Source organism: Dipodomys merriami, unplaced genomic scaffold (genome assembly GCF_024711535.1).
Source record: "Dipodomys merriami isolate MVZ:Mamm:240054 unplaced genomic scaffold, mDipMer1.0.p SCAF_29, whole genome shotgun sequence".
Lineage (NCBI taxonomy): Eukaryota > Metazoa > Chordata > Mammalia > Rodentia > Heteromyidae > Dipodomys > Dipodomys merriami.
In genome coordinates, this window is record NW_027204381.1 from 5,153,628 (window position 1) to 5,168,756 (window position 15,129).

General features: G+C 42.4%; 2 long non-coding RNA genes across 2 annotated transcripts; both read left to right on the forward strand.

Moving 5' to 3' along the window:
- Nucleotides 1-2,556: 2,556 nt before the first annotated feature.
- On the forward strand, nt 2,557-5,244 carry LOC138838856 (uncharacterized). The gene is made up of 3 exons (XR_011375767.1): nt 2,557-2,693; nt 3,341-3,469; nt 4,691-5,244. It is a non-coding gene; the product is annotated as an uncharacterized lncRNA (long non-coding RNA).
- A 5,997-nt stretch (nt 5,245-11,241) lies between these two features.
- On the forward strand, nt 11,242-13,940 carry LOC138838855 (uncharacterized). Its single transcript, XR_011375766.1, has 3 exons — nt 11,242-11,399; nt 12,047-12,172; nt 13,387-13,940. It is a non-coding gene; the product is annotated as an uncharacterized lncRNA (long non-coding RNA).
- The last annotated feature ends 1,189 nt before the right edge of the window (nt 13,941-15,129 follow it).

Here is a 15,129-nt window from a genome sequence, read left to right on the forward strand (position 1 = left end):
AAAGAATGAAAAAAGAGAGAGAGAAAGAGAGAAAGAAAATAAAAAAGAAAGAAACAAAGAAAAAGAAAGAGAGAGAAAGAGAGAAGGAAAGAAAGAAAATAACAAAGAAAGAACAAAAGAAGGAAGGAAGGAAGGAAGGAAGGAAGAAAGAAAGAAAGAAAGAGAGAGAGAGAAAGAAAGAAAAGTGGAGACATAGGCTCAATCCCAGAGGGTATCTGGAGTTACCTAGAGCAAACAGAAGCTAGACCCATGGTGCAGAGCTCTGCTTCCAACAGTGTTGATGTCTGGACTCGCCTGCCTAGATGCAAGCAGTCAAGGGCAGCCCAAGGTCACTTGCAAGGATTTATGGCTGTGGGCTCAAAGGCTCTGAAGTCACAAATGATGTAACTCTACCTTCTTTGTCCATTGAAGTCTGACTTCACCCAAATGCTCTGCTCTATTTAACTGAGCATCTTCAAGTTCCATTCCTCCTCACGGTAAGAGGGGCCTGCTGGGTCTGCCCACATGCGGGAGTCTCTTGTGTCTACAGATGGAGGCTGAGTGTTCTCTGTCTATTCCCTGTGCTGACCATCTTCCTCCTAGGGTTGACAGAAGAGCTGTTTTTAGGAAAGACATTGTTTAAAAGTTTCTATTGTTGTAATAAGGTGGTGTAGAGAGGGTTACGGTTGCATAAGTCATGGAAAGAGTGCATTTATTTTAGGACAGAGTCACCCCTTCCCTCGCTCTCTCCTGTCCCCACTCACAAGTTGTGTGGTTCATTTTCAACACAGTTTCTAGTGAGTGTCACACTGCTGCATTTGTTCACCGTTTGTCCCTCCATTTCTGTGCCTTGCCTTACTCTCCCAAAGACAGATTAGAGAACACACAAGACGAAAAGAAAAGAAAACAAAAGCAGTCACCAGGGCTCCGCTCATAAACCAGATGCTTAGGCAGGTCACAAATAGTATGTTTACCAGGTCTGCCAGGATTCTGGCAAAGCCTTGGTGGCATGAGTGGCTACAACTAAGGAATAGAGTTACCTCTAGTTTGGGGTTAGCTGTGGGTCTGAGACATGAATTACAGAGAGCTCAGGCCTTCTGATCAACGTGACTAGCTACCTTGGTCATGAACAAACAAATGATGAAGGTCAGCATTTGAGCATGGTGTGCTGGTCTCTGATGCCTGAACTGTTGGTAACTGATCTTAGGGCAGTTGCATGGCAGTTGATCACAGCCCACATTTATCCAACGAACAAACAGTTCCTATGTCTAGCCTTAGGGTACCGAGATTTTTCAATCTTGCTTCCATCCAAGGGATACTTCTGTCCCCTGGGTCCTTAATAAACTGTACTGTGTGCGGTCCTTTCTTTCTTCTCATGGCATCTCTGCATTTGATTGCTGGATCTTACAGTTGGCTATTGAGTGTCTACATCCACAAGCCATACTCTTGATTTTCCAAGAGTGGTTCAGCTCTAAGGTGTAAGTTGATGGTGTTGGAGCACTTTCACCTTGGAAAGATCCATTAATCATCTGCTCTTATGGTTCAACAACTGCAAAGAATGTCCAGATGCAGGGAAGTATTACAAATTGTCCTGAGTGGTTTATTAGGTTTGCGATGTGGAGCTGTTCTTCGGGCATCAGGGGATAAGTGTCAGGCTACCTAGTTCCTCTCAGATGACTACGAAGATAGATACAGGAGGACAGCTGGATGACAAGCCAAATGACAGCATTGTTTGACAGCAGTAGCGAAGTGTGGTCAATGAGAGAGTTCCAGAGGCTGTCCATGACCCAAAGAGAGACAAGGATGGGCAGAGATGGATGAAATCTCTATTCTTTTGTAACCCACACTGAGGGTCAACCTAATCTTAGATTCTTTCAGCCAAGTGAGAACAGATTGGGATAGCTGGTTTTCAATTCTTTGAGAATGGATGCATGATTAGCAAATAACAGGAACAAGAGTATGTTTAGGCTGATTACAAGAGCAAAATAATCTGCATTTCTCCTATAGCAAATAGGCACAAGTGGTCAATGATTCTATGGGTTTCAAGGTCTATCGTATATCCCAGTTGATATACACTCCACTCCAGCTTGGGTTCCAGTGATTTCTGAATCTCATTAGAAACACTGTCTTCTCTTTTTGGAACTTGACCATCTTAATGATTCAGCACCTCCCCAGGACAGCAAGAAAGCACCTCATGGATGCCCTGCAGTGGATGCTTGAACCTCACATGACCTTCTATGTTGTTTCCTTGTGATCATTTTGTTGTGTGGTTGAGGAGAGAATTGATTTGCATTTCTCCTCTGGAGCCATAGGCTTCATGGACCAGTGCAGTACCTACTTAGCATTCTGTATATCATCTTTTTTGATGGTGAGATAACCTTTTCTGTTCCCTATATCTGGAGCTCCCTAGAACAAGGCAAGCTGAGGGATGAATGCAATAAGAAATGAGCCCTGGGAGAGGGATCTGGAGTATTGCCAGTGGAGCAAGGGTTGAGACTGAGATCTCTATCTGGGTTCTCATACCTCCTGACAGATGTCATGATCTGAGTGTGAGTATAAAAAGACTGGGGCAGGTGACAGCAGTGGTTGTGTAGCTCCACTATCATCTATCTCAAGAGTTCTTGTTCTCTGACACAACCTGCTTTCAGGAGTGAGCTGAGGTGAAATGAAGACCCTACTGAAGCCCACTGTCTTTGTGCTCTACATGCAACTTGGTAAATGCCTTGGTGGTGGTGGACTGTTGAGAAGCTATGAGCGCTGCCTTATCCTATTGCATTGCTCCCCTCCCCCTTCCTTGGGTCTGTGACCTCCACCTGGGCGTCTGAGGAATGGAATCCAGCTGTGTACATGGAAAGACTCCATCCCTGCCTTCCTGACTTTCCATTTGGTTCCCTTCCTCAATGCTTCCCTTACCTCCTCTGGGATCTGGCCTGCTTTTTATACTCCTTGAAGCATAGCTTCCCTGAAGAATGAGGAGTTAGGGAATCTCAGTCAGCCTGATTGTCCTTTGGATCATACTCCAAGATCTGATAACCCAACACATGTTCTGTCCTCTCCATTCAGTATGTAATGTCTGGGGTGAGGTAGGAAGTGAATTATGAATAACATGGGGGTGCAGAATGGCCCATGTCCTTGCCTTTCCCATCATTTCTTCCCTTGTCTACTATTGGGAGAACATTAGGTCATCTGTCTACTTGCTCTGGCTCAGTAGGTTGCTTCAAGGCACCGCTTCTGGGAGCTTAGCCCTAACACAAAGCTCTGGTTTAGCCACACTCTGGAGGAGTTCAGATAAACTGGGCACCCTATGGGAAGTGACAGGCATGAGTGGTCTCTCCTCTCAGCATGGTTTTTCTCCTTGCAGCCTCATCTCTCCTGTGTAGACATTGTCCTGTCTTCAGAAGTTCGATCTGTCAGGAAGCGTTGGCTGAATGCACGGCTAAGGACGGCGAATTATGTATGATTAATCGAACCTGGGAGTATGATGATTCAGGTTGGAAGTGCATTGAGTGCTCTGGTGTTAGCTGTGGAATTTCCCACTTCTCTTTCAGGACTCAAACCTAGGCCTTCCTTTCAGATAGGAAATGAGGTGTGAGGCTGTGAGTCTTGTGTAGATATTACCTTGATTGGAGAAGTCTATGATCAAACAGCAAATTGAATGCATGCTAGAAATTCTCCACCAATGTACAGATCCTTCATGAGTCTCCTGAACTCTAATAACCTTGTTATTTATGGCTCAAAGGCTCTGAACCATTGGGTGTATAAACACGGTATTTCTGACCCTCCATCCAGCTGACACCTACTTAACTTGACCAAAGGCGATCAAGCTTGTGTCAGCTTCTTCCAGGTACTGTGGAAATGTCTGTGTCTTCAGACTTCCATCTGTGCTCCCAAGTCTCACTTCCATGTCCATTCTGGTCCATCAATCACACTGCATTCTAACTGCCTGTCTCTCTGTATTACCTGGCCCTTGAGAGTAGACTTGGTATTACTCCCATCTACGCTGGTGCTGACCCCAGAGCCTGGAAAGCCAGCAGATTTTCAGCAAGTTCTTTGTGCCTGTCTGCCTGAGAGGGAGGAAATGCTGGGTGTTTCAATGTCTGGAACTTATGCTCACCATCAAGTGTCTATTCTCCAAGTCTCAAGACTCCTGGGAGAAGGAACTTGGCTCAATATGACTTAGAAGTATGTGTCAGGATTATGCTTTAGGAGTATTCTTTCACTTAATATATTTTTCATTAATCTATATTGGAGTTTAAATATTAGCTGTACCAATAACATATTACCAGACGCCGGGGCTCACACCTTTAATCCTGGCTACTCAGGAGGCTGGGATCTGAGGATTGTGGTTCAAAGCTAGCCTGGGCAGAAAAGTCTGGTCTCTTATCTCTAAATCACCACCAGAAAACCAGGAGTGGTGCTGTGGTGCAATTGCTACAGCGTTTGCCTGGAGCTGAAGAGCTCAGAGCCAGGTTAAAGCCCAGACTTCAAGCCCAGGACCGGAAAAACAACAACAACAACAACAACAACAAAATCTTGTGGCAGGAGCTGGTAGTTAATGCCTGTAATCCTAGCTGCTCAGGAATCTGAATCTGAGGATTGCAGTTTAAAGTCCATCTAGGACAGTTTGTGAAACTTTCATGTCCAATTAAGTACACACATATGCGTGAACACATACACACAAATATCTTATTTCTGCTTTTGTTTTCCACAGATGTAAATACTCTTCGTGGAGAGGCTACATGCATGAGAGATTGTCAAAATTCTGAGCGCATTGTTGGCCCTGAGATAGTACAAACGTACTGCTGTAATAGCGACTTTTGCAATGACATCCATATACCAGTGATGCTGTCTTAGATTGAGTGCGCTTCAGACGTCCTGTGTGAGATGAGCGCAAGTTCGATACCAGGGCTTCCAGCACAGTTGAGTCCAACAGCTGATGTCTAGCTAAAGGCCTCATGTAGAACTTCCATAGGATATTAGTATCGCAATTCTACTTATTAATAGATCAAATGATCAAAATTGGTAAGACTCATCTTTCCCAAAGGTAGACTTTCTCACCATGGAATGAGATTCTTTTCCATCAGAGACCTGGAATGCTACAGCTGTTTTATTACCATGAATGAAAATCAGCCATCTGGAAGATTTGCTTATCATAAATGAAAGTAGGACTGAGCAATCACAGATAGAAATTTGGTGTTTCAAGCTTCATCCAACAATTGTTTATGATAACATTGCTGATAGACAATAAAGTCACTAGATGCTTAATCTGGTTTGTGAAGACTGTTCTTTTTCTGAGCTTGATCAAAAGAAATTCTGCCAAGTAGCTCTTTGTATTACAAACTGGACACTTTATTTGTCAGCAGCAATTTCCTTTCCTATTCTCATCTAGACTCCAAAGCAAGTACATTTTCTCTGTTTTTTCTTTTTCCCTGTTGTTTTTTGTTGGTTGTAGAACTTGAACTCAGTGCCTTAACCCTATCCCTAAGCTCTTTTGCTCAAAGCTAGCATTCTACTTCTTTGAGCCACAGGGCCATTTCCCGTTTCCTGGTGGTTAATTGGAGATAAGGGTCTCATGGACTTTCCTACTCTGACTGGCTTCAAACCGTGATTCTAAGATCTCAGCATCCTGAGTAGCTAGGATTGTAGGCATGAGCCTGTAGTGTTCTTTTGTAGAAGATGGAAAATACATTTAAGTAGTTTTACAAACGGAAGAGAAACCACTTTTTAGTTCATAAATCCATCTTGCTCAAAGTCACCTCTTCCCTTGTGCTCCTCAGTCTCTCCCAAACTCCCCCATCCCATCGATTAGCTCGCTCCATTTTCACACAGTTATATTCAGTATCACAACTGTATCCTCACACCCTTCCCCTCTCCATTTACTTCTCATACATATCCTCTGATCTCCCTCCTCCCCTGGGTAGTCAAGAAGGTGAAAATATCCTCCCTGCGGAAATATGCAGTGGTGTAACTCTTTTGAATGTTTTGTCAGGGGTAACATTTTCATCTCATTGATTCAAATGTTTTCTCCAATGTTCTAGTTGATGTAGACTGACCTTTCTCTCTATTTATATGAGGTGTTCAGCTCCCAGTAAGTCATCAACTACCTAGTTCATTGAGATACGTTTTATTGACAGGTATTTACTCAAGGAGAAATTTTCTTAGGAGTTGTTATTGTTAGAATCTTATGCAAAAAGAAAACAAGAATAGGATTAAACGTCTATGTGAAACCTGTTTTTTCCCAAACAGTAGCTAGCTGTAGTAATTCTCAAAACTCGTATTTGTACCAATGACATTTTTCACTCTAAAAGTCTCAGAATAAATAAGAATTTCTGAAAAGATTTCAAAGAAGTAAAACATACAATTTAATAATTAACTACAATTATTAGATTACTAATTTTGCCAATTATTCTTATAACTGTTGAGTAGGAAAGTTTGTTCTCTATGTGTTCATTTTGGTTCTGGTCTCGTTTCCTTCACTGTGTAGATGTTCAGTTATTTTCTTTTTTCTGGTACACCAGAGTTTGAACTGAAGGTGTGACTTGCTTGGCAACAGTCTCTCCCTTGAGCCATGCCTTCAGCCCAGGTTTTTATAGTAATTTAGTGATGGAGATTCTTGGACTCTTCTGTCTAGGCTGGCTTTGAGCCTCTAATCCTCCACATCTCTGCCTCCTGAGTAGCTAGCTTCACAGATGTAAGCTCCTGGCTGAGTTTTAGTTGTTTCCTACTATCAGCTTTGTAGAATTTAATAGCATCTTAATGTGTAACAGTCTAGATGAAATGCATTCAACTTAGTTTCCAGCTGTATTATTGCTTTTAAAAATGTATTAGCATAAATGAATTGTGCAAAGACTTTCTTGTGGTATTTATAACATGCAGATAATGTTCATGGATCAAGTTGATTCCAGCTCTATTATTCTCTTTCCCTGTTAAATTTTTTGGAAAACAATTTTTGGTAGGTTTCCTTATGCTATTTTATACACAGATATAGATAAATAGATAGATAGATAGAAAGATAGGAAGATAGATACATAGTTAGATAGATTTTATTACCTGCCTCTATCATCTATTTATTTATCTAATATACTTCTCTAATATTCACACGTCTGTCATCCTCTCTTTTTTACCCTTCCAACACCTACTTGTTCTCCCTCAAACAGTTCCCCTTAATAATTATATTAAAATGCTTCTTTTTAATGTTACTTGTAGGAGTGTGTTTGGGGGTGTACAAAGTCTTGAATTCTGGGTCAGGGTACTGTCCTTGTGCATTTGTGCACAAGGCTAGTGCTCTACCACTGGAGCCACAGCTCCACTTGGCTTTTTGGTGGTTAATTGGTGATAAGTGCTTCAAACCGTTATTCTCAGATCTCAGCCTCTTGAGTAGCTAAGATTACAGGCATGAACCACAGGTGCCCAGCTTTAATATTGTATTTTGATGCCCTAGAGAGACTGTACCTCATAAGGGTGACAGATTTCTAGAAGTAGCATAGAATTCATCTCCAAGTATACCTTTCAACTGCAAAACAACCAGGCCAGGGCCCTAACATCCCACCACCAACATTTTCATTCTAGGCCTATTTTTCTTGTCTTAATGCTCCAGGGCTCTTATGTTTCCTGAAAACTACAATCTAGTTCTTCCTTGAGTGGCTTACATGCCTTGAACGGCCTACCCATGGGAAAACCTCCACTTTCTCTCCTCACTCCATGTAGTGGTAGTCCATGTGGGCATGCATAGATTGGTAAGTTTTGTCTTGTTGGAAACAACAAAGTATATTTGCAAAGGCAATTGTGTCTTGCTCTGTAGGTCTCCCCGAGTCTGAATAATAACAAAAGAGTGTAGAAATGATTGGCCCAGCAAGGCGTCATCCTCTGGCATGGTTTTTTCACTCAAGGCTTTTTCACTCTGCCACTTGAGCCACAGATCCACTTCCAGCTTTTTGCTAGTTAACTGATGATAAGAGTCTCACTGACTATTATGCCCCTGCTGGCTTCAAACCATAATTCTCAGACTTCAGCATGCTGAATAGCTAAGATTGCAGGCTTAGCGCCACTGCCTGTCTTTAAAAGCCCTTATTTTCAATGACCATATTCTTCTATTAAAGATGAACCTCAGGTAAACAAACTGGTGATGGATGGCAGGAATGGACCCTGCTCCTCATCATTCCAAGAATCAGATGAATGTCCTTTATCTGGCTGTGTGGATGACTGTGCTCCCCAGTTGACCTCATTTGCATAATTTATCACCAGTACTGATTGTGTTATCACAGTGAGTGGGTCCCTTGAAGGAGTCTCTTCCTCCATGATGACGAAGGCAAGGAGGTCTTGATGAATGATGACGAGCCAGCTGGGTTTGAGGGTTGCTGAGGGCATTGTGCTTGTCCAGGGATGTCACCGACTAGGTCACTCTTTGGATTGGATTGCTCACAGGACCTCTGATTGGAGATTAACCAATTCATGGTCTTACTTAGCCAACATTGTCCTCTACACTGCAGAGAAGACCCAGAATTTCAGGAAAGGGTTAACCTTTTGCAGGAAATGTTTTTATGGTTGAGAAAGAGATGCACTCAGGTCATGGGCGGAGATAGTATCTATTGAGAACATGTAGCTCCTCTCAGAATGGTGATCAGTCTATTGTCACTGTTCCTTAAGTGTGCATAAAAGACTTGGGGTTGGGCTGAGTCAGAGAGCAGGTGTACATGAAGACAGCAAGGACAACACGTGAATTTCAGACATTTTGGGGGGCAGCAGTGTTGGGTACTTATTATCTCCTGATTTGTGATAGCCTCATTGGCTCTTTTTATTACTAGAACAGAAAGAAAATAGAGAATATAGAAAGAAAAGTGGAGAATGTAGACAGAAACATGGAGAATATGGACAGGTAACTTGAGGAGTTAAAATTGGGGTAAGTAAGGTAATAAGTACATGTCTTCTCAATGTTGTTACCCCTTCCCTCATTTTTCTCCTACTTTCCTTCACCACCCAAATCCTCCCTAATTGTACTGATCATTTCTAAAATATTGTTTTGTATGTCATGAAAATAAAAAATATAAAAATATAAAAAGGAATAGACTCAATAACAAAGAAATGATGAAGACACTCATGATCCCCACTACTGCCAAATAAAACAATACAAAAACACAAGAAAGAAAGAAAGAAAGAAAGAAAGAAAGAAAGAAAGAAAGAAAGAAAGAAAGAAAGAGACAGAGAAAGAGAGAAAGAAAAAATAACAAAGAAAGAAAAAAGAAAAAGAAAGAGAGAAAAGAAAGAGAGAGAGAAAGAAAGAGAAAAAGAAAGAAAGAAAGAAAGAAAAGTGGAGACATAGGCTCAATCCCAGAGGGTATCTAGAGTTACCTAGAGCAAACAGAAGCCAGACCCATGGTGCAGAGCTCTGCTTCCAACAGTGTTGATGTCTGGACTCGCCTGCCTAGATGCAAGCAGTCAAGGGCAGCCCAGGATCACTTGTAGGGGTTTATGGCTGTGGGCTCAAAGGCTCTGAAGTCACAAATGATGTAACTCTACCTTCTTTGTCCATTGAAGTCTGACTTCACCCAAATGCTCTGCTCTATTTAACTGAGCATCTTCAAGTTCCATTCCTCCTCATGATGAGAGGGGCCTGCTGGGTCTGCCCACATGCGGGAGTCTCTTGTGTCTACAGATGGAGGCTGAGTGTTCTCTGTCTATTCCCTGTGCTGACCATCTTCCTCCTAGGGTTGACAGAAGAGCTGTTTTTAGGGAGGACATTGTTTAAAAGTTTCTATTGTTGTAATAAGGTGGTGTAGAGAGGGTTACGATTACATAAGTCATGGAAAGAGTGCATTTATTTTAGGACAGAGTCACCCCTTCCCTCGCTCTCTCCTGTCCCCACTCACAAGTTGTATGGTTCATTTTCAACATAGTGTCTAGTGAGTGTCACACTGCTACATTTGTTCACCCTTTGTCCCTCCATTTCTGTGCCTTGCCTTACTCTCCCAAAGACAGATTAGAGAACACACAAGACGAAAAGAAAAGAAAACAAAAGCAGTCACCAGGGCTGCACTCAAAAACCAAATGCTTAGGCAGGTCACAAATAGTGTGTTTAACAGGTCTGCCAGGATTCTGGCAAAGCCTTAGTGGCATGAGAGTCTAGAACTAAGGAATAAAGTTACCTCTAGTTTGGTGTTAGCTGTGGGTCTCAGACATGAATTAGAAAGCTCAGGCCTTCTGATCAACTTGACTAGCCACCTTGGTCATGAACAAACAAATGATGATTGTAAGCATTTGAGCATGGTGTGCTGGTCTCTGATGCCTGAACTGTTGGTAACTGATCTTAGGGCAGTTGCATGGCAGTTGATCACAGCCCACATTTATCCAACGAACAAACAGTTACTATATCTAGCCTTAGGGTACCGAGATTCTCCAATCTTGCTTCCATCCAAGGGATAGTTCTGTCCCCCGGGTCCTTAATAAACTGTACTGTACTGTGTGCAATCCTTTCTTTCTTCTCATGGCATCTCTGCATTTGGCTGTTGGATCTTACATTGGCCTATTGAGTGTCTACATCCACTAGCGACACTCTTGATTTTCCTAGAGTGGTTCAGCTCTAAGGTACAAGTTGATGGTGTTGGAGCACTTTCACCTTAGAAAGGTCCATTCATCATCTGCTCTTATGGTTCTACAACTGCAAAGAACATCCAGACGCAGGAAAGTGTTACAAAATAATCTGCATTTCTTTTATAGCAAATAGGCACACGTGGTCAATGATTCTATGGGTTTCAAGGTCTATCGTATATCCCAGTTGATATACACTTCCGTCCAGCTTGGGTTTTCATGATTTCTGAATCCCATTGGAAACACTATCTTCTCCTTTTTGAACTTCACCATCTTAATGATTTAGCACCTCCCCAAGACAGCAAGAAAGAGCCTCATGGAAGCCCTGCTTTGATGCTTAAACCTCACATGACCTTCTATGTTGTTTCCTTGTGATCACTTGGTTGTGTGGTTGAGTAGAGAATTGATTTGCATTTCTCCTCTGGAGCCCATAGGCTTCATGGACCAGTGCAGTACCTACTTAGCATTCTGTGTATCTGGTTTTTTGATGATGAGATAACCTTTTCTGTTATGCGTATCTTGAGCTCCCTAGAACAAGGCAAGCTGAGGGATGAATGCAATAAGAAATGGGCCCTGTGAGAGGGATCTGGAATATTGCCAGTGGAGCAAGTGTTGAGACTGAGATCTCTATCTGGGTTCTCATACCTCCTGACAGATGTCATGATCTGAGTGTGAGTATAAAAAGACTGGGGCAGGTGACGGCAGTGGTTGTGTAGCTCCACCATCGTCTATCACAAGAGTTCTTGTTCTCTGACACAACCTGCTTTCAGGAGTGAGCTGAGGTGAAATGAAGACCCTACTGAAGCCCACTGTCTTTGTGCTCTACATGCAACTTGGTAAATGCCTTGGTGGTGGTGGACTGTTGAGAAGCTATGAGCGCTGCCTTATCCTATTGCATTGCTCCCCTCCCCCTTCCTTGGGTCTGTGACCTCCACCTGGGCGTCTGAGGAATGGAATCCAGCTGTGTACATGGAAAGACTCCATCCCTGCCTTCCTGACTTTCCATTTGGTTCCCTTCCTCAATGCTTCCCTTACCTCCTCTGGGATCTGGCCTGCTTTTTATACTCCTTGAAGCATAGCTTCCCTGAAGAATGAGGAGTTAGGGAATCTCAATCAGCCTGATTGTCCTCTGGATCATACTCCAAGATCTGATAACCCAACACATGTTCTGTCCTCTGCATTCAGTATGTAATGTCTGGGGTGAGGTAGGAAGTGAATTCTGAATAACATGGGGGTGCAGAATGGCCCATGTCCTTGCCTTTCCCATCATTTCTTCCCTTGTCTACTATTGGGAGAACATTAGGTCATCTCCCTACTTGCTCTGGCTCAGTAGGTTGCTTCAAGGCACCGCTTCTGGGAGCTTAGCCCTAACACAAAGCTCTGGTTTAGCCACACTGTGGAGGAGTTCAGATAAACTGGGCACCCTATGGGAAGTGACAGGCATGAGTGGTCTCTCCTCTCAGCATGGTTTTTCTCCTTGCAGCCTCATCTCTCCGGTGTAGACATTGTCCTGTCTTCAGAAGTTCGATCTGTCAGGAAGCGTTGGCTGAATGCACGGCTAAGGACGGCGAATTATGTATGATTAATCGAACCTGGGAGTATGATTCAGGTTGGAAGTGCATTGAGTGCTCTGGTGTTAGCTGTGGAATTTCCCACTTCTCTTTCAGGACTCAAACCTAGGCCTTCCTTTCAGATAGGAAATGAGGTGTGAGGCTGTGAGTCTTGTGTAGATATTACCTTGATTGGAGAAGTCTATGATCAAACAGCAAATTGAATGCATGCTAGCAATTCTCCACCAATGTACAGATCCTTCATGAGTCTCCTGAACTCTAATAACCTTGTTATTTATGGCTCAAAGGCTCTGAACCCTTGTGTGTATAAACACGGTATTTCTGACCCTCCATCCTGCTGATACCTACTTAACTTGTCCAAAGGCGATCAAACTTGTGTCAGTCTCTTCCAGGGACTGTGGAAATGTCTGTGTCTTCAGACTTCCATCTGTGCTCCCAAGTCTCACTTCCATGTCCATTCTGGTCCATCAATCACACTGCATTCGAATTGCCTGTCGCTCTGTATTACCTGGCCCTTGAGAGTAGACTTGGTATTACTCCCATCTACGCTGGTGCTGACCCCAGAGCCTGGAAAGCCAGCAGATTTTCGGCAAGTTCTTTGTGCCTGTCTGCCTGAGAGGGAGGAAATGCTGGGTGTTTCAATGTCTGGAACTTATGCTCACCATCAAGTGTCTATTCTGCATGTCCCAAGACTCCTGGGAGAAGGAACTTGGCTCCATATGACTTAGAAGTATGTGTCAGGATTATGCTTTAGGAGTATTCTTTCACTTAATATATTTTTGATTAATCTATATTGGAGTTCAAATATTGGCTGTACAAATAACTTATTGCCAGATGCCAGGGCTCACACCTTTAATCCTGGCTACTCAGGAGGCTGGGATCTGAGGATTGTGGTTCAAAGCTAGCCTGGGCAGAAAAGTCTGGTCTCTTATCTCTAAATAACCACCAGAAAACCAGGAGTGGTGCTGTGGCTCAATTGCTACAGCGTTTGCCTGGAGCTGAAGAGCTCAGAGCCAGGTTAAAGCCCAGAGTTCAAGCCCAGGACCGGAAAAACAACAACAACAACAACAAAATCTTGTGGCAGGAGCTGGTAGTTAATGCCTGTAATCCTAGCTGCTCGGGAATCTGAATCTGAGGATTGCAGTTTAAAGTCCATGTAGGAAAGTTTGTGAAACTTTCATCTCCAATTAAGTACACACATATGCGTGAACACATACACACAAATATCTTATTTCTGCTTTGTTTTCCACAGATATAAATACTCACCGTGGAGAGGCTACATGCATGAGAGATTGCCAAGATGCCGAGCTCTTTGTTCGCCCTGATATAGTACATACGTACTGCTGTGATAGCGACTTTTGCAATGACATCCATATACCAGTGATGCTGTCTTAGATTGAGTGCGCTTCAGACGTCCTGTGTGAGATGAGCGCGAGTCAGATACCAGGGCTTCCAGCACAGTTGAGTCCAACAGCTGATGTCTAGCTAAAGGCCTCATGTAGAACGTCCATAGGATATTAGTGTCGCAATTCTACTTATTAATAGATCAAATGATCAAAATTGGTAAGACTCATCTTTCCCAAAGGTAGACTTTCTCACCATGGAATGAGATTCTTTTCCATCAGAGACCTGGAATGCTACAGCTGTTTTATTACCATGAATGAAAATCAGCCATCTGGAAGATTTGCTTATCATAAATGAAAGTAGGACTGAGCAATCACAGATAGAAATTTGGTGTTTCAAGCTTCATCCAACAATTGTTTATGATAACATTGCTGATAGACAATAAAGTCACTAGATGCTTAATCTGGTTTGTGAAGACTGTTCTTTTTCTGAGCTTGATCAAAAGAAATTCTGCCAAGTAGCTCTTTGTATTACAAACTGGACACTTTATTTGTCAGCAGCAATTTCCTTTCCTATTCTCTTCTAGACTCCTAAGCAAGTACATTTTCTCTTTGTTTTTCCTTTTTCCCTGTTGTTTTTTGTTGGTTGTAGAACTTGAACTAAGTGCCTTAACCCTGTCCCTAAGCTCTTTTGCTCAAAGCTAGCATTCTACTTCTTTGAGCCACAGGGCCATTTCCCGTTTCCTGGTGGTTAATTGGAGATAAGGGTCTCATGGACTTTCCTACTCTTACTGGCTTCAAACAGTGATTCTAAGATCTCAGCTTCCTGAGTAGCTAGGATTGTAGGCATGAGCTTGTAGTGTTCTTTTGTAGAAGATGGAAAATACATTTAAGTAGTTTTACAAAGGGAAGAGAAACCACTTGTTAGTTCCTAAATCCATCCTCTTCAAAGTCACCTCTTCCCTTGTGCTCCTCAGTCTCTCCCAAACTCCCCCATCCCATCGATTAGCTCGCTCCATTTTCACACAGTTATATTCAGTATCACAACTGTATCCTCACACCCTTCCCCTCTCCATTTACTTCTCATACATATCCTCTGATCTCCCTCCTCCCCTGGGTAGTCAAGAAGGTGAAAATATCCTCCCTGCGGAAATATGCAGTGGTGTAACTCTTTTGAATGTTTTGTCAGGGGTAACATTTTCATCTCGTTGATTCAAATGTTTTTCCCAATGTTCTAGTTGATGTAGACTGAACTTTCTCTGTATTTATATGAGATGTTCAGCTCTCATCATCAAGTCATCAAGTATTTAGTTCATTGAGATATGTTTTATTGATGGGTATTTGCTCAAAGTGAAAGTTTTCTTATGAGTTTGATATTGTAAGAATTCTATGCAAAAGGAAAACAAGAATACGATTAAACGTCTCTGTGAAACCTGTTTTTCCCCAGACAATAGCTAGCTGTATTAATTCTCAAAACTCATATTTGTACCAATGACATTTTTTCAATCTAAAAGTCTCAGAATAAATAAAAATTTCTCAAAAGACTTAAATGAAGTAAAGCATATAATTTAATAAGTAACTACAATTATTAGATTACTAATTTTGCCAATTATTCTTATAACTGTTCATCAGGAAAGTTTGTTCTCTATGTG